At 43.1% G+C, this 20,705-nt stretch overlaps 1 pseudogene; it reads left to right on the forward strand.

The window, feature by feature from the left end:
- The first annotated feature begins 3,503 nt into the window (after nucleotides 1–3,503).
- On the forward strand, nucleotides 3,504–12,544 carry LOC127924944 (filaggrin-2-like; annotated as a pseudogene).
- Nucleotides 12,545–20,705: the final 8,161 nt, after the last annotated feature.

Raw genomic sequence — 20,705 nt, forward strand, 5'->3', positions numbered from 1 at the left:
TGTTTAAAGGCACGGTCAACTTTGTGTATGTAAACTTCCGAACCAATGGAATTGTGATACAGTGAATTATAATTGAAATAATCTGTCTGTAAACAATTGTTGGAAAAATGACTTGTGCCATGGACAAAGTAGATGTCCTAACTGACTTGCCAAAACTATAGTTTGTAAACAAGAATTTTGGGGAGTGGATGAAAAACGATCTTTAATCAGTCCAGCCTAAGTTTATGTAAACTTATGACTTCAACTGTATATATCCAAGAAGGTAGAAGTTTGTGATGCTATATATAACCTTCAATAGGGGGGAAGCATATACATAAAAACAGATTAATGACATGGCTATAAGCATCATTTTGAGGATTGTTCTACTGGATGTCATAAGGTGAATGCACCAATTTGTAAGTCGCTCTGGATAAGAGCGTCTGCTAAATGACTTAAATGTAAATGTAAAATTATACATGTTTAAGATGTAACACATCACCTAATAGGACGAAGTTAGGGATTTATTGACTCATCTCATTATTTTATCTAGAGTGATTTATTTGAACACTCATGCCCATTGTGATTGATGAGTTTAGTTTGAATGTATATTGAAGCGAGCTGAATTGGGATAAACACTTTGTTTTTCTTATACAATATATCTCTCTCTCGCCCTGAGTGCTTTTGCTATGAAAAATGACTTGGGCTGCATCCCAATGCACCCACCCTGTTCCCTATGTAGTGCACCTTTTTTGACCAGAGCCCTATGGGTTAAAATGTTTTGCACTATATAGGGAATGAATAGGGTGCCATTTGGAACGCAACCTTGAATTTAATAGCAGGTTGTAACTGTGATGTCATTTTAGTTGTGCAATAAATTGTGTGATGAGGCTGATTAAAAAAATATATATATATATTTCACCTTTATTTAACCAGGTAGGCTAGCTGAGAACAAGTTCTCATTTACAACTGCGACCTGGCCAAGATAAAGCAAAGCAGTGTGACACAGACAACACAGAGTTACACATGGAGTAAACAATAAACAAGCCAATAACACAATAAACAAGTCAATGACACAGTAGAAAAAGAAAGTCTATATACAGTGTGTGCAAAAGGCATGAGGAGGTAGGCAATAAACAGGCCATAGGATAATAATTACAATTTAGCAGATTAACACTGGAGTGATAAATGAGCAGATGATGATGTGCAAGTAGAGATACTGGTGTGCAAAAGAGCTGAAAAGTAAATAAAATAAAAACAGTATGGGGATGAGGTAGGTAGATTGGATGGACTATGTACAGCTGCAGCGATCGGTTAGCTGCTCAGATAGCTGATGTTTAAAGTTGGTGAAGGAAATATAAGTCTCCAGCTTCAGCGATTTCTGCAATTCGTTCCAGTCACTGGCAGCAGAGAACTGGAAGGAAAGGAGGCCAAATTAAGTGTTGGCATTGGGGATGACCAGTGAGATATACCTGCTGGAACGTGTACTACGGGTGGGTGTTGTTATCGTGACCAGTGAACTGAGATAAGGCGGAGCTTTACCTAGCATAGACTTATAGATGACCTGGAGCCAGTGGGTCTGGCGATGAATATGTAGCGAGGGCCAGCCGACTAAAGCATTCAAGTCGCAGTGGTGGGTGGTATAAGATGATTTGGTAACAAAACGGATGGCACTGTGATAGACTGCATTCAGTTTCCTGAGTAGAGTATTGGAAGCTATTTCGTAGATGACATCGCTGAAGTCGAGGATTGGTAAGCATCGGTAGGGTAAGTTTGGCAGCGTGAGTGAAGGAGGCTTTGTTGCGAAATAGAAAGCCGATTCTAGATTTGATTTTGGATTGGAGATGTTTAATATGAGTCTGGAAGGAGAGTTTACAGTCTAACCAGACACCTAGGTATTTATAGTTGTCCACATATTCTAGGTCGGAACCGTCCAGGGTGGTGATGCTCGTCGGGCGGGCAGGTGCGGGCAGCGAACAGTTGAAAAGCATGCATTTGGTTTTACTTGCGTTTAAGAGCAGTTGGAGGCCACAGAAGGAGTGTTGTATGGCATTGAAGCTCGTTTGGAGGTTAGATAGAACAGTGTCCAAGGAAGGGCTAGAAGTATACAGAATGGTGTCGTCTCCGTAGAGGTGGATCAGGGAATCGCCTGCAGCAAGAGCTAAGTCATTGATATATACAAGAGAAAAGAGTCGGCCCGAGAATTGAACCCTGTGGTACCCCCATAGAGACGGCCAGAGGTTCAGGCAACATGCCTTCTGATTTGACACACTGAACTCTGTCTGCAAAGTAGTTGGTGAATCAGGCGAGGCAGTCATTAGAAAAACCAAGGCTATTGAGTCTGCCGATAAGAATGCGGTGATTGACAGAGTCGAAAGCCTTGGCCAGGTCGATGAAGACGGCTGCACAGTACTGTCTTTTATCGATGGCGGTTATGATATCATTTAGTACCTTGAGTGTGGCTGAGGTGCATCCGTGACCGGCTCGGAAACCGGACTGCACAGGGGAGAAGGTAGGGTGGTATTCAAAATGGTCAGTGATCTCTTTATTAACTTGGCTTTCGAAGACTTTAGATAGGCAGGGCAGGATGGATATAGGTCTGTAACAGTTTGGGTCTAGGGTGTCACCCCTTTGAAGAGGGGGATGACTGCGGCAGCTTTCCAATCTTTAGGGATCTCGGACGTTACGAAAGAGAGGTTGAACAGGCTGGTAATAGGGGTTGCAACAATGGCGGCGGTTACTTTTAGAAAGAGAGGGTCCAGGTTGTCTAGCCTAGCTGATTTGTACGGGTCCAGGATTTGCAGCTCTTTCAGAACATCTGCTATCTGGATTTGGGTGAAGGAGAAGCTGGGGAGGCTTGGGCGAGTAGGGGGGCTGTTGACCGGGGTTAGAGTAGCCAAGAGGAAGGCATGGCCAGCCGTTGAGAAATGCTTATTGAAATGTTCGATTATCATGGATTTATCGGTGGTGACGTGTCACCTAGCCTCAGTGCAGCGGGCAGCTGGGAGGAGGTGCTCTTGTTCTCCATGGACTTTACAGTGTCCCAAAACTTTTTGGAGTTAGAGCTGCAGGATGCAAATTTCTGCTTGAAAAAGCCAGCCTTTGCCCAACCCTAATTCTAACTTTAAACCCTAAACCTAAAATCATTTTTTGCAAGTAAAGCAAAATGGCCTCACTTCTCTGAATTTTTGTTGGTTTACTATTCTTATAAGGACTTCTGGTACTTACAAGTATAATAAAACGTGTACATACACATGCACAGGTAGGCTAAACAAGCTTTAGGCTATTTGCCTTCACCTCGCCCTTTGGACAACCTAACCAAATCTTTGCCCGAAATCTCATTCTGATTCTGTCTGGCGCTAGTCAATTCAGATACTACTAGTCCGGTGGCCCGGTCCTGCCAAATTGTGTTGCATCAGCTCGAAGCAATAGGGATCAGTACCATGGGTGCAAACAGGGAGCGCGCGCGCCAACAAAAAAGACGTGACGAGGCAGCCTATGAGCTGTTACGCAACCACTGACCCACTAACACACATTCTAGAGGGGAGAGGGAGAGAAACTGGAGCAAGCGCCCAACATAACAGTCGGGACTCAATGCAAAAGGGGGAGACACTGCTTCTAGTAAGCTACAACCAGACAGACTGACCTCAGAGCAAGTAAGAGGAGCTAGAGCTGCTCCCGAGCGCTTGTTTTATTCTCTCAGACAAATGAAACATCTAGCTATTTGACCATTTCTGTTGAAAGAAATAGAGGATACGAGCCAACTTCAACTGCGGAAAGCGATTGCTTTGTGTCCGGCATTGTGCATTTTTTTGCCGGAGACACGTCACTTGTTCGTAAAAGGTGCGTTGGAGTCCTATTGATGTGCTTAATTCTGTGCGGAAATGTTCGATTGGTTTGAATGCTGGATAACAAATAATTTAGAATTTGATATTTGTTTAAAAGTGCACCACTGTTGCGGATTCAGATTCTCATTATGCTTTTAGGTATGGGTATTGTTCACATGCGGGCGACTCGCCCCTACCGGTAGACAGCCACTGTATGTGTGACTTTGACTTATTTGTAGTCATTGTGGTTTATTTTAAACCCGTTCCCTTTCCCAATTATTAATTCATACTGTATATTTCTCAAGCTTAGAACATTCTCAGTTTTAATCAAGGCACTGTATTGTAAAGTGGTGGATGTTGTTGTAAAGAGAAGCCGATTCACATTGCTCAATGCGCTCAATGTCAGGTCGGGCGTTTTTTCCCTCATGGTATTTGTTCAATGGATGGGTAGTAAATCCACTGTGCAATAGATTGGAAAATCAAACCGTTTTGGGGGGTGGCCTCTTGCTGTGAAGAACATTGTCTGTAGTTATTGTAGTTTAAAACACCTTTTTTATTTCTTTACTTAAAAATATTTGTTTTATTGATATGTTGCTAAATCTAAATAGCAGGTGTGTGACCTATATTTTATTTACGAAGTTGTCATTATTAGCCTTGATAAGTCTAATAATATACAGGTAGGTTAATTATAGGCAAAGTATACTGAAAACGAATAGAACATTCTTTTTTATTTCAGTGCAATAAATTGTCTATTGGTGCAGGCAAGTTCGTCATTATTGATTTCGTTCCTATCGGTGACCTCCTTTTTGTCGTGTTGTAAGTCAGACCCTCAGACATTCCATGTGCCTGTCGAGGATGTTCGGCCGTCACGTGTAGCTTTTCTCTGGAACTTGGAAGAAGAGCGATTACTAGGTATAAGTCTTGCGTTTGCATCCATTCTATGCCATTAGTCATTTTATGTGATAAATATTTGGTCAAAACTAGATGTCATGGAATTTTGGCACAAAGGATAGTTATAATCATGTTATTACACATCTATAAGCAGTCCATAGAGTTATTTTGAGGGGGGCTGAGGGGTGGTATGGCATATGACATAATAGCTATGCACTAGCAAGCTACGCAGTAGAATGAGAGGAGGAGAATGAATAGAATCATGGTCTTTCATGAGGGCTGGGGGAAAGTTTGCAGAATTAATTCATAGACAAAGATCTGCAAGCATGTGCCTTGATATTTAACAATTAGGAATATCACATGTATTTCTTTTTCATTTTTTTCTCCATTTTTTTTTTAAATCTAGAGGTATTTGTATTTAATTGACCTGTTGCAAAGTAAAAGCAGGTGTTGCCAATCTCGACTTGTGCCCTGAGGTTTTCACCGGCCATATGTTTAATGTTTAACACTAGCCTGTACATGATTTCCCATAGCCTAAGCAGAATGCGTTACAGTCATCTCCCAGTCAGTACAACTATATTTGACTTTTATATATTTCTTGCGAAATCTGTACTCAAACAAAACACTCAAATCCTATTTAGGTGTAATTACACCAATTATACCAGGTGGTATAATTCCGGTATTTTCTGCCAGTCTATAAAGTTGCTTGTTCCCATGGGATCTTAATGGGACGAGCTCTATTGCATAATTAAGATAATAACCCAAAACAGGGCTTGTGTGTGTTGAGTTGTCCAACTCCAGGACATGATGCAATAGAGGGAAACCCCTCCGTCGGCAGAGCTGCAGTCACCAAGCCTTTTAGGCTGCTGCCAGTTGGTCTGTTTACAGAACAGCCTTTCTTTCCCAATGTGAATATTGGTCAAACCAGTCTAACTCAGACTGGAGGAAAGCAGGATGTGTGGAAAGACTCAGAGCTACATTTTGGTCTGCAACTCGGTTCACTGTGACATGAAACATAATCAGGAGGGTGTTTCTTTGGCTTTGCCACACAGCCTCTTTGAGCGAATTCTGATTAAGTGTGTCCCTACCTGGTACAAGCTGGCCATATATAAAAAAGACTAGAAGGCAAACGTGTTGGGGGCTCGTAGTACTTAGCTGACTCCTGCCACTCTTAGATTTAGCCTCTGTGGAATCTGAAGCAGCTGAACACTTTGGCTTCCCGATAGTGAAGTCACTTTTAGGGTACTTTAATCTAGGCTATAACCTTGAAGGATGCTTGGACTTACACCTAGCAAACAACACCCCTCATTTTATTGCAAGTGAATAGAGAGCAGAAGTCCATGTTGCAGTATTACAGCTCTTTATGGGTAGGAAGTGGTAGAGGGATTAGAGATGTTTGATAAGAACATTGATTAGAAAAATGGAACATAAATAACGTGCATTTCCCTAGTTGCAGATGGAAAACAAGGGGGTAGCCTAGTCCCCAAGCCCATGTGACAGAGAGGACGACATGCTTATATAGAACTCAGAGTTGACCTGGAATGTCTCCCTAGATTCTAGGTGCCTTTTCTTAGAAGACAAAGCCAGAACCTAAAATGGAGGCGCCCTGACCGGCCTCTCCACCACATGTCCATTTATGTGGGTGGCTCATCATGTCTTGGAGATGGAGGGGAAAAGGGATGCTTTGCATTACTCAGTCTTGCCTTTGGGGGGTCAAAGGTGATGGTGAAACGCCTGAGAGCGGCTTTGGCTGTGCTAACATTTCCCATCCGTCTTTAACATCTCCCTCCAGCTAAACTCGCTGGTGGTGAAATCCTAGCTGTGAGTGAGTCATTCCTACAGCTTGATAATTGTGTGGGAAGCAAGGGAGATTCTGGCTTTTGAAAATCTTCAATGCTTTTTTCTTTGTATTATCCCTTTGGAATGATAATTTAGCTTTATCATCCAGTATTTACCTCAATATTACAGAGAGAATTCAACCTCTAAAATATACTCACTCTGACCTCCAGTGTGTGACCTGTAGGTGTGGCTAATATTTCAGCATTAGGCAAGCTCTGCTTTGTAAACTTGTCACAATGACATTCAGAACACTAGCACATCAGCCCGGTCCTCACAGCTCTATGAAATATGTCGGATTTTGACATGGAACATGGGTGTGTGCCTTCTGACGTCAATGCTTATTTTTTAAAGTATCTAATGCATGCTATTTATCGTCTGCATAGAGATAGAGTAGCATAGAGACCCCCCTCGGTGTCAAATAGAGTATCCAGGAATTCGTGTTGCGTATCAATCACCAGGGGTTTTATAATCCGATTTTGCGCTGCTGACGTAGGCTCTTCAATTAAAAAAAAAAAAATGTTTTTTTACAACGTACCGCAGTGTCTGTAAAATTCCTTTAATGTCGTGTCCACCAATTGAATTCATCTAAGCCCTTCTCGTCAGCCTTCCTCCCCAATACCCCTTCTCTATCACTCTATTTTTAGAGCGCTCTGTAATCCCTCCCCCTATCCATTTTCCTCCCTCTCCAGCTCTATTTACCTATTTTATGGCACGCAGTCAAAGGCAGAGAGCAAGCTCTGTTTAAATCAAATCACATTTATTTGTCACGTGCACCGGATAGAACTTTACCATGAAATGCTTACTTATGAGCCCTTTCCCAACGATGCAGAGTAATAAAAAAACACAAGGAATAAAATACACAAGAATGAAGCTATATACAGGGAGTACCAGTACCATATCAATGAGGTAGAGGAAAATGCGCAGCGCTCCGTTTTTAGGTCAGTGGGACACGCAATGGCGCGCTCTCTCTCTCCCTTCTTTTGATCGATGAGTGGAAACATTGTGACATTCCTGACATTCTAGTTTTCTGTTTTCCCTCGCTACTTTGTTTCTAAAACATACTACACCCTCTAGTATTGTGTCTGGGCGAAAACCAAAACCGAGACAGAGAAAGAGATGGCTCATGTGGTGGCTGTGGTGATTCTTTGGGGGAAAGAAAGACAGCAGAGCAAAATAGGAGGAATTCCTATTTGGCTGTCTCTCACTGTGAAAAAAGACAGAGAAATGTGTCCTGGAAGGTGTAACCACTAAAACTATTATGCAAATGAGGAAAGGAGGAAGGGAGCTGCCACTGTGAGAAAGATATACTGTAAACTAGTATTATTATGTCATAAAATGGTCATACTCTAGATTGTTATGATGAGGTTCTAGTTGATTGAGGTTGAGACTAGATTGTTATGAAGTTGAGACTAGGTCAGGTTGTTATGACGAGGTTGAGACTAGGTCAGGTTGTTATGATGAGGTTGAGACTAGGTCAGGTTGTTATGATGAGGTTGAGACTAGGTCAGGTTGTTATGATGAGGTTGAGACTAGGTCAGGTTGTTATGATGAGGTTGAGACTAGGTCAGGGTTGTTAGGTCAGGTTGTTATGAGGTTGAGACTAGGTCAGGTTGTTATGATGAGGTTGATACTAGGTCAGGTTGTTATGATGAGGTTGAGACTAGGTCAGGTTGTTATGACGAGGTTGAGACTAGGTCAGGTTGTTATGATGAGGTTGAGACTAGGTCAGGTTGTTATGATGAGGTTGAGACTAGGTCAGGTTGTTATGATGAGGTTGAGACTAGGTCAGGTTGTTATGATGAGGTTGAGACTAGGTCAGGTTGTTATGATGAGGTTGATACTAGGTCAGGTTGTTATGACGAGGTTGAGACTAGGTCAGGTTGTTATGATGAGGTTGAGACTAGGTCAGGTTGTTATGATGAGGTTGAGACTAGGTCAGGTTGTTATGAGGTTGAGACTAGGTCAGGTTGTTATGATGAGGTTGATACTAGGTCAGGTTGTGTAACCCAGACAAGCTCTATAGCCAAATGAAGTGGCTAGAAAGTACTCTACTTGGGCTGAGTTCAGTTAGTGTGTCAGTGACAGACAGAGTAGAGACAGCTTTAGATCAGATCCCAAAAATAAATCCAGACCTTATTTAGTCTTACTTGAGCTGATAGTGGTAGCAAAGACCAGAAATTAACAGATTAAATATCTAACATTAGAAACAATTTTGAATCTATAGAAAAGGAGATAAGATAAGATAACAATATCTGACCAAAAGCTTCTGTTACTGATCTACAGGTTTTCCTGTTTGACTAAAATTTGAATCAATAAGACAGCAACCAATCAGAACAGGCCATCATGATTACCTCAGCGCTCTGTTTGATCTGTTATCAGAATCACAAACGGCAACGGACTCTGTCAATGTTTTGACTGATGCAGTCTTGTTGGCTCAGGGAGTTGCTTCAGAAAAAAATAATTAACTAGTAATTGTAACACAGTAATGACCTAGATAGATTATTACGTTGATTCCTCGCAGATGTGTTTTTCTAGTGGAGAAATAGAACATCTAGATAGGACACACTGCCCTGTTAAGTGATGCATAATTAATGTCTCTGAATCATCAGCGCAACAGATCTAGAATTAGCGCATTTACGTTATGTAACATCTCGATGAGTCAACTGAACTGCTTATGCAGCAACACCACCGACCGATGTTGGTGACTTGTGAGAAAAGGGGATGTTGAGCAATGTTTCCCGTCGGTAGGGGCACAGAATGCACTCGATACATACTAACTAACTGTGGTTGTGTAATACCTGGCAGGCTCTCTAGCTGGCATTTTATAAAGGAAAAGAGACCTTGGCTCTCTCCTCTGGTGCCGTTGGGGAATCACAGCCAGTTGAATAACAAGTCATATGTCAGCTTCAGGACATCAGCCCACTGTTATGACACAACAATACGTCACAAGTTAGTGATTCTTTGAGTTGACCTCTTTGATGGATTATTGTAGACAATTGTGCCATAAGAGACCAATGTGACCTCATAGCTACATTTAAAAAATATCCCGCCTGGCAACTGATAAAGGTTATAGAGGGACATTATTGGAGGTCGATACATAGATGGTTTGCGCTCCTTCCCTTTCTCCCTCCCTGAATGCCCGTCGCTCAGTAACCACAGCCCTGGCACTAGGTCAGACTGGCCCTCTTATGTGACTGTCTGGTGCAGCGCTGTTACACAACACTGTACAGAGAGCGCTTTAGACACTGCAGCTCAGAACCTCCCTTACCTGCACAACCCGCTTATTTGTTTTATTGTATTTAACCTTTATTTAACTTGGCAAGTGAGTTAAGAACAAATTCTTACTTGTAATGACAGTCTACCGGGGAACAGTGGGTTAACTGCCTTATTCAGGTGCAGATAGACAGATTTTTTACCTTGTCAGCTCGGGGATTCAATCCAGCAACCTTTCGGTTACTGGCCCAACGCTCGAACCACTAGGCTACCTGCCGCCTAGCAGCCTTCTGAGCAGAGTTGACCTATATTCCTGTGAGTGGAGTGGGAAGGGTACCGGTCGTGCTGCTGCCTTACTCACCCTCCCTCTCTGTATACCCCCAGGCTGGCCCACCTCAATACCCCGCCTTCTCCCCCACAGAACTCCAATAAGGGTTACGTCTAGCAAAGGAAAGTCCTTTTGAGTATGAGGGATTGTGTAAGGTGATCAAAAGGAATGTTCAGATTCAAATCCAAGATGAAACATTTTCTTACATAATGTTATGATTATGTCATAGTAGCTCGTAGACTTTCTGGGCACAAGCAAATGGTGACATGCCAGTGTATGAGTGATGGCAGCTCCATTGCAGTTTGGATCAAGTGTCAGAATCGCAGTTATGAAGTCATGTGAACTCCAGAATACCCTGAACTAATCACATCATGAGTTTCTAGGACTGTAGGTTCTGTCTCGATCATCACCACTGTACAGTAACATTGAAATACATTGAATGCCTAATGTATGTCACAGTGGGAAGGCATAGTATTTATGGTAACTAATGAATGTTCTCTCTCTTATTCTCTCTCTTTCTATAGTGTGTTTCCTCGTGAGCGATCCCAGCCTACAAGAAAAAGTCTTCCAGGAGACCAACTGACCTACTTCACTTCTGCATCCTAGAGACTTCAAAGAACACAGAAGAACCAACTTTGAATCTCACATTTCACAAAACTTTGTCATGTAATTTAACCAATGAGGTTCAGCCTTAGAGAAGCACAAATACATCACCCCAAGTTTTTTGCAGATCCTGCGACTTAAAGAGAAAGCTAATAAAAATAAGTTCTCTCTCCAGCTAACTTTCGTCCTCTCCCTTACCCCCATTTGGCCTTAATGCCAGATCACCAATCTGGTCAAAAGGACTCAACAATGGAAAGCCTGAATCTTCACTTTGCATCTCCCAACAACAACAACAACGACCTGGACATAGACTCATACTCTAACTACAGCGAGAGCCTCCCGCCACTGTCTCCCAGACCCGGTGACGATGACGTCCCACGCCGCCAGACCAAAGGCGGCTCAAAGAACAGCATGTCCAGCCGTCGCAAGCGGGAGTTCATCTCCGACGAAAAGAAGGACGCCTCCTACTGGGAGAAGCGGCGCAAGAACAACGAGGCGGCCAAGCGTTCCAGAGAGAAGAGGAGGATGAATGACATGGTGCTGGAGAACCGTGTGATGGCGCTGAATGATGAGAACAGCCGTCTGAAGACGGAACTCCTGCAGCTGAAGCTTCGTCGGCCTCATCAGCACTGCTTCCTACATGGAGAAGAGCCAGCAGCTCTCCAACAGCGGAAACGGACAGTCCAGTGCTGGTCACCCCTACTTCTCCAGTAGCGGGTACTCCAGTGCCTGTGGTAACACTCTGCTGAACTCCGACTCGTCCGAAGCAGAACAGTCCACCAGAGGGGAACGCCACACCCCACTCCCAAAATACTCCCCAAGAGGATCCCTCTCCGACGGGTGCATGTCTGACGACTCTTCCAGCCCTGAGCCCATGGGCTATGAGATCAAGATGGAGTCCAACGACACTGACATGGATGCTGGTCTCCCCACTGGGATCTCCTTCAACGGTGGCCACCAACACAGGTCCCAAGAGGCCGACTGTGCCATGGACTTCCACCACAACCACCAGAACAACTCCCACCAGGAGTCTGCCAGCCCAGCACCCCAGCAGGTAGCGGCCCCAGCCCAGAGGAGTGTGATACAGATGTACCGCTCCCCCAGCTCCTCCTATATGGAGAGCCAGAACCAGAGGCAAGCAGAGGACATGGAACAACAACAGTCCCAGGTCCAACAAAGCAGACAGTCTGAGAACACAGAGACCATCACAGAGGAGGTCCAAAGGTACCGAGCCCGCGAGGAGCAGCAAAGACATCAGGAGACACAGAGAAGCCAGTACAGCCCTTATCAGACCCAAGATGGCGGCCACAAGGAAGGATTCGCCCCAGAGCTCCTCCACCACAGTAGAGAAGCAGGCAACAAGTCAAGCCACTCCTCCAACCAGCACCACATCAACAACGCCTATCTCAGTACCCTGGATGAGGAGGAGCCCCCAGTGCTCACTTACGAGGGCGGCCCCAGGGCCGGAGAGGGCTTTTACACTGAGTCCCACTCTGGGAAAGACACTTCGTCCAGTGATGGTGATCAAAGGAGCTCAGACAAAGAAGGTGGTTCCACTAGCGATGACGAGTCACCATCATCTTCCTCTTCCGAGGTCGGAAGCTACAACCAGAGGGCGACATCACAGATGTCGGTGCCACAGAGTCAGAGTGGAGACGATCAGGCCACCTACCTGCCCCACAAGCTCCGCCTGAAATACAGAGCGCTGTCCAATCAGGGGAGGTGCCAAACAGAAGCCCCGCCTCCTCCACATCCCCCGCCCTCTCATCCCCAGCATCCCTACCTGGCCCTGCCTAGCAACCACCAACATGGCGGCCATAGCAATGGGGAAAACAAAGAGGCAGGGAACGAGTCAGAATTCTGCTAGCAGAGGGAAGCAAGAGAAAGAGAGGAGGTGTGGAAGGAATGCAAAAAGGGATCCAGCACAGGGAGGAAGAATAAGAGGTGTGAAAAAGGGCAGCATCAAAGACTCTTTGAGATACTGCGAACAACAACCAACCTCAGTTTTGCTTCATCATCAGGTGTCTCGCTCCTTTTCACCTACCACTATGCCAACAGACACTCTTCTCGATGATGATGATAATAATAACAAGGACAGTCAAAGTGATGTTCACAATCACCACAGACAGATTCAAAAGACTTGGTTCACTGTGTCGCCATGTTTTTATATGGACCCTTCCCTCACTCCATCCATTTATCCAATCCATGAACAATGATAATAATAGATCACTTATTGGTTCAGCAAATGTGGTGGAGTGAAAAGAATGAGGGGAATGGATGGAACTCACATTTTCTTTCCTTCGGGAAAAGACAAACATCACAATGGAAGGTTAGAATGAACGTTAAAATGGAAGGCTGTTTTCAGGCTCTGGTTTGAACTCTCAAGTGGCCAATTGCTTTGTGGGTGGTAAGGCATTCTGGGAACATTCCCATGACCAAAGAAACACGTCCAACCCCCCTGACAATGAGTTCCATTCTTCCTCCCCACCAACAAAACAGCTGTACCAGTTTCCATTACTCCCTAAACACCTATCCCTGCTTTATGCAGAATAGGACACCTAATCATTTTTCAAGCACTTGGATTGTAAATAACTGTGATATATAAAATGTACATATATTTAAATATATTTTCCAAAGAAAAAAATGAAAAACAACAAAAAATAAAAAGGAGAAATGGAAGTGGAAAAGAGAAGCTATCAGCTTGTCCTTGTGAGAAAGTTTTTGTACAGTCCGTTCTCAATGTCAATGAAATGCCTCAAGTTGTTTTCTTAAAAAATGTCTGCATGAACCACCGCTGAAAGAAACTCTTTCTTTTAGATTCCATGTCACTAGCAAATGCCTGGAGCAACCTACCATCAATTGACCTTTACTGACCTCTTACACACACACACACACACACACACACACACACACACACACACACACACACACACACACACACACACACACACACACAAAGCCCCTGTTAAGGCCAGTTACGAACATATCACAAGACGACACACTACACGTTTTGAATGGTAAAACCATGAATACAAAAGCACATTGCAATCCAGAGCGCAACAAATTCTCAATTCATTAGACTTACTGATCATAGGAATCAAGTAGTAATTGCACTTGAGACGCAATGGGGGAAACGACTCTCTTCTCACTCAAAGGTGCCTCTACTTTTCATAGGTCAAAAGAACCAATCCCCAATCTTGGCCTTTACATTGAGTTGCTTTATCAGCTGTGGATCATACAGGCTGTACTAGTTAAACGTCTCACATCCACGTGCCTGCCTACTGGCCGTTCTGTATAAATGTATAGTTCTCTATCTCTCTTGGATACTGTTATTATTATTATTTGATTATTATTTTCTATTTGATTCAGTTCTTTTGGGGGGTTATTGTGTGTTTTCTCCGTCCCCTTGTATCTTCCTGATTGTGATACTGTAATGTATGTATTTTACCCATGTCCCGATCCCTTGACATTTGTACTCTGTGATATTGTTCAACGTTTGTGGTTTGCCGGATGGTTCAGGAAATGGATTTTCCAGAAATGGGTAATGCAATGGTTATAATGACAACAACTCATTCTGATTGTTGAAAGATTGAAAACATTGAAAAATAAAAGGATGTTGAAAAAACATAAATTAAAAGTATTGTTTCGTGTGATTTTCTTTAACTTTTGTTGTGCTCTTTCTGGTCTAATGGTGAAACATAATTCACACACATGATAAAATGGTCATAAATGGAACACCGGTGAAATTGAGGGGGAAAAAATATTTAAATCAAGTTGGCAGCTGACTTATGCAGTTTAATAGTAGACATATATTATATGACATATAAAACATAAACATGTAGAAAACTCCCCAAAATATGATTTATTACAGGACACATCTTAGCACAGAACACACTGATCATTACAACTCTGTCCTGTACTCCTGTAAACACAGCTACAACTCTGCAACATAAATATCTTCAGTATTTTAGTGTTCCTCCCCTCGTCTCCTCTGTCCCTTCCTCCCTTCGTCCAGTACTGTACCGAACGAAACTTTTAAAACGAGGCCGTCAAACTCTACACAGATACAAACACAAATAGCTTCAGTATTCTAGTGTTCCCCATCTCCTCTCCTTCTTTCCTCTCCTTCCTCCCTCCCATCTTTCCTGGCAAAGAGGATTAATAGTAATGTGAGGAGCATCAGTGTGACACACAAGCACACTGTGTCCCAATGGCCAGAAATACACACACACACACACACACACACACACACACACACACACACACACACACACACACACACACACACACACACACAGTGTCCCAACGGCCATGCCAGTTAGGGCACCGGAATCTAACATCCATGACGTAACCGTGGTGACCTACTTACTCATGTCATAAACTCTAAACTCCACCAACGGACACACACACACACAAGCCGCCGGGCGGCAGAGTCCTGAGTACAACAAATAAACACACACTAAGCTACTACACACTCTCACACTCTAGTCAGTAATCACATAATGGGTGAGAGGCTTTTGCTCCTCAACATTTTGCAGAAAACTTTTGGGTTCAGTTTATATAATAGTGTGGCTACAGTGTGTCATCGGTCTCTTGATAAACTAATATGCCTAACACAGTTATAATGTTGTACACTATAGGCCCAGGCTTCCTGTTATGGAAATATCCATATAAACTAATATGCCTAACACAGTTATAATGTAGTACACTATAGGCCCAGGCTTCCTGTTATGTAAATATCCATATAAACTAATATGCCTAACACAGTTATAATGTTGTACACTATAGGCCCAGGCTTCCTGTTATGGAAATATCCATATAAACTAATATGCCTAACACAGAAATATCCATATAAACTAATTAACACAGTTATAATGTAGTACACTATAGGCCCAGGCTTCCTGTTATGGAAATATCCATATAAACTAATATGCCCTAACACAGTTATAATGTAGTACACTATAGGCCCAGGCTTCCTGTTATGGAAATATCCATATAAACTAATATGCCTAACACAGTTATAATGTAGTACACTATAGGCCCAGGCTTCCTGTTATGGAAATATCCATATAAACTGTTATGGAAATAATATGCCTAATAACACAGTTATAATGTAGTACACTATAGGCCCAGGCTTCCTGTTATGGAAATATCCATATAAACTAATATGCCTAACACAGTTATAATGTAGTACACTATAGGCCCAGGCTTCCTGTTATGGAAATATCCATATAAACTAATATGCCCAACACAGTTATAATGTAGTACACTATAGGCCCAGGCTTCCTGTTATGGAAATATCCATATAAACTAATATGCCTAACACAGTTATAATGTAGTACACTATAGGCCCAGGCTTCCTGTTATGGAAATATCCATGTAAACAGTTATAATGTTGTCTATAATGTTGTACACTATAGGCCCATTTGGAAATAGTATAAAGCTCGTCTCTAAATAGATGAACCTTTTACTGCAGTGGGTTAAATCAGGGTCACACATGGTGTTTCTTCTCTTGAAACAAAAGTACACACCTTGCACACATGGTTATGGGCTCAAAAACAAGAAGACATCTGTACCATGTCAGACACACAGTTGAAATGTATTACATTTGGCGTTTGCATCCCAATATTACACATCACAGAAGACTGAAACATGACAAAACCGTTTGACGTAGAAACACCGGATTTTCGGCTGCGTTTAAAAAAAATAATGTTTATGAATTATGAAAAATATGAATAACTTTCCACCCATGAGGCCACTAAGGTCATTTGACTGCAGGAAAGGGCTGCTACATGTAATTCACACATCTTACAAAGTTACATAATATATATTTTTACAGTAGGTTTAGGAAATATCCACACAATTCATCTCATGAGAGAATAAACTAATTTGTCACAGTTTATATTTATAATCACTGAATCAGCTATAATATAAAGCTGTGTCTCTTTGTAAAGAAATACATCTACAGAATGAGACTGTCCACAGAGCCCTGTAATCAGGAGTTATTACTGTAAACTCATTGGTCTCAGGTCAGGTTATGTAACAGCATAGATGCTATACTGTACAAGGTATGTCTCTTGATAAAAACTAATATGTCTAGTAAAGTCATATATATCTACACCTACTTATACACATACACCCTATATACTGTACAGTATATACACCACATACATACATATGTGGCGTATGTGGTGTATGAGGTATATGTGGTGTATATACTGTACAGTATATAAGGTAGGTGTAGATTTTTTACCCCTGTTACATCATGATTAGATTTGTTGTATACGATCGTCAAGGGTCACTAGCTCTGAAACAGTAACGACTTTTACGTGACCGACTGGGATCCGTCCCAGAATGCACCCCACCACGGCGCGGATAACAAATTATATAACAGCTTGGAAGAAAAAAATGCCTCTAGAGGAATTTGAGTCGGTTGGCACCTCAGTTGGAACATGCTGTCGATGTAAGAAATAGCACAAGCGCTTCCTTTCACTGGGATGTCAGGAACAAGATGATATTTCACAGTATGGTTACGTGATACACGTTATAAATAGACTGTTAGCAATTATGAGTCAGTTATCAGTAAATGATGTACAATAATATCAATCAAACATTGTCAAAAGCCACAAGTCACTTTGTTGCCGTGGTAATATTTCAAAATATTCTAACATGATGAGAATAACAGTGACTAGCTAGTATTTATAGGTTCTGTTATTCATCATTCATTACTTGAAATAATATAAATGAAACACTCCAAGTGCCATTCACAAGTCAATTTATAATCAATCTATTGGGAGTATGGTAATATATACCCTAAAAGGTGTTTTACATATTACATTCTATAACAAGCCTCGAACATAATTACAATCATCAAATCACTAAGTAATAAGCAAACATGTAAATGCAAGTCACTGACTAACCACCACAACCTAACCACCACAACCTAACCACCACAACCTAACCACCACAACCTAACCACCACAACCTAACCACCACAACCTAACCACCACAACCTAACCACCACAACCTAACCACCACAACCTAACCACCACAACCTAACCACCACAACCTAACCACCACAACCTAACCACCACAACCTAACCACCACAACCTAACCACCACAACCTAACCACCACAACCCACCACAACCTAACCACCACAACCTAACCACCACAACCTAACCACCACAACCTAACCACCACAACCTAACCACCACAACCTAACCACCACAACCTAACCACCACAACCTAACCACCACAACCTAACCACCACAACCTAACCACCACAACCTAACCACCACAACCTAACCACCACAACCTAACCACCACAACCTAACCACCACAACCCAACTCCCACAACCTAACCACCACAACCTAACCACCACAACCTAACCACCACAACCTAACCACCACAACCTAACCACCACAACCTAACCACCACAACCTAACCACCACAACCTAACCACCACAACCTAACCACCACAACCTAACCACCACAACCTAACCACCACAACCTAACCACCACAACCTAACCACCACAACCTAACCACCACAACCTAACCACCACAACCTAACCACCACAACCTAACCACCACAACCTAACCCCCACAACCTAACCACCACAACCTAACCACCACAACCTAACCACCACAACCTAACCACCACAACCTAACCACCAACAACCTAACCAACCTAACCACCACAATCATTAACCATTCATTTCCTGTAATAAAAGAATAACATCCCTCCGTCTTCCTCCATCTTCTATCAGTGAATCTATAGATATAGTAGAGAGATTAAGACTTAATGGTGTTCTGTGCATCAGTTCAGGAACACAGACACCCTGTTGCTGGTGATTAGTTACCAGACAGCTATGGGCTCTATCCTAGCTTGTACATTTCCCCTCTGGCTGGGCTTATAGACGTTGCCACGGCTGCCAGTCAGTCATAGCAAGGCTATGTCCCAAATGGTATCCTATTCCCTATATAGTCCATATATTTCTGGTCAAAAGTAGTGCACTATATAGGAAATAGAGTGCCGTTTGGGATGTAGTCATGGTGACATTCCGTAGAAAACCGCAGTGCTTTGTGTATGTAAGTATAGATAGACTCTACCGGTTCACTTCCCTTCTCTCTCCCTCTTTCCCCCATCGCTCCCCCTCTTTTTCAACCCTTTTTTTCTAAAGCTGTAGTATGCAGAAGCTTGCGAAAGCAGCTCAATGGAAAAGTAGGTCATTAGGGAGGGGCAGAGAGGAGGATGAGGGTTGAGGGAAGAGAAGGGGAATTCAGAGTGAGGAGTGGAGAGGGAGGGAGGTTACGTCACATGCCTCTGCAGTGTCAACTCGGACAAACTCATCAAAGCAGCACACGCACACGCACACGCGCACACACACACACACGCACACGCACACGCACACGCACACGCACACGCACGCACACGCATCAGTGACTGAACCCCTATTAAACACTGTACACAGACAAATCACTATGGGTGAAACTACCTAATGCTGGAGGCCACAGACCTTGTTGACTTCCTGCTATTGTTACTGACGTAACTTCAGCTGAAGTAAAAGCAAAACAAGACGTGGGAGTCTTTGATGTTCACACTGATACCATCTGATAAGCTTGTGCACGTTTTGATTAGGCTTGAAGGAAAGACATTTGAGCGGTTTGAGGCTAAGGGGCAAAAGGTAGTAAGGAGTGCCACCATTTTGGTGCAAAGACATGTCATCATTGTAGAACAGGCAGGTTGACGTTTATTGTCATGAGTCTTGTCCTGGAGTAAGAACTGAGCAATTTCCCATTAGAAAGACAATTTTGACTTTGCAACTGATTATTTTTTGCTTTTTGGTCTTAATTTAAAGTTAGAGTTAAGCATTAGGGTTAACAGTGTGGTTACGGTTAGATTTAAAATCAGATTTTGTGGCTGTGCCAGCTTGTGACCACTCTGCAGAGCTGCCTCCAGAACAAGATTCATGACAAAAAAACAGTAATCTGTGTAGAACAGCCACAGGTGGGATTTGAAATGTTTGCCATGACCAGTAGCAGGAAATAAGGTAATAGGCCTACCAGTGTCCCGCCCTGTTACCCTGGGATACGCAGCACTAGAACACTGTTTTCTTTCATCAAGGAAGATTCTATTCTGCTATTCTCTTATACTCTCTCTCTCACACACACACTAGCCTATAATATAGCATTAGTGGCCCTGGTGTGGTTTCTGGGCTCCCGGTCTACCCAACTTCCTGTCTGGAAACACACAGTTTAATACCGTAGAACACAGTGCAGCTGACTGTACACACACACACACACACACACACACACACACACACACACACACACACACACACACACACACAGGTGTACAGTAGCCTATAATATAGCATTAGTGGCCCTGGTGTGGTTTCTGGGCTCCCGGTCTACCCAACTTCCTGTCTGGAAATACAGTTTAATACCGTAGAACACAGTGCAGCTGACTGTAGTGTGTGTGTGTGTGTGTGTGTGTGTGTGTGTGTGTGTGTGTGTGTGTGTGTGTGTGTGTGTGTGTGTGTGTGTGTGTGTGTGTGTGTGTGTGTGTGTGTGTGTGTGTGTGTGTGTGTGTGTGTGTGTGTGTGTGTGTGTGACTGCAGAGTGTATAGAGATCCACCCCTCGCGAAGTGAAGCCAATGCAATGGGTCTGGGTCTGGGTCTGAGCCGGTCGTGAATAACACAACCCAGAGTTACATAACCACCACTCTGATGCTGGATGTAGGTCAGAGGGGAGGGCGGGATGGAATGAGGAGGGAGGGAGGGAGGCAGGGAGGAAAAACACAGTGTTAACACTGTATGTTGGTGAGTGAGTGAGTATGGAGGGGGTGAGGGAGTTTGTGAGTGCATATGCATTTTGGGTTTCTACATGTTGTCTGGGTGTGACTCGATGCAGGAAAGTAAATCAACCACAAGTAAATTCTGTACTCTGTTCTATCTCTCATATTCCCCTCCTTCTAATCTAAACCAAAGCATGTTCTCTCAAATCAACAATCTTTGCCACTGC

This window comes from Oncorhynchus keta, unplaced genomic scaffold, assembly GCF_023373465.1.
Source record: "Oncorhynchus keta strain PuntledgeMale-10-30-2019 unplaced genomic scaffold, Oket_V2 Un_contig_4759_pilon_pilon, whole genome shotgun sequence".
Lineage (NCBI taxonomy): Eukaryota > Metazoa > Chordata > Actinopteri > Salmoniformes > Salmonidae > Oncorhynchus > Oncorhynchus keta.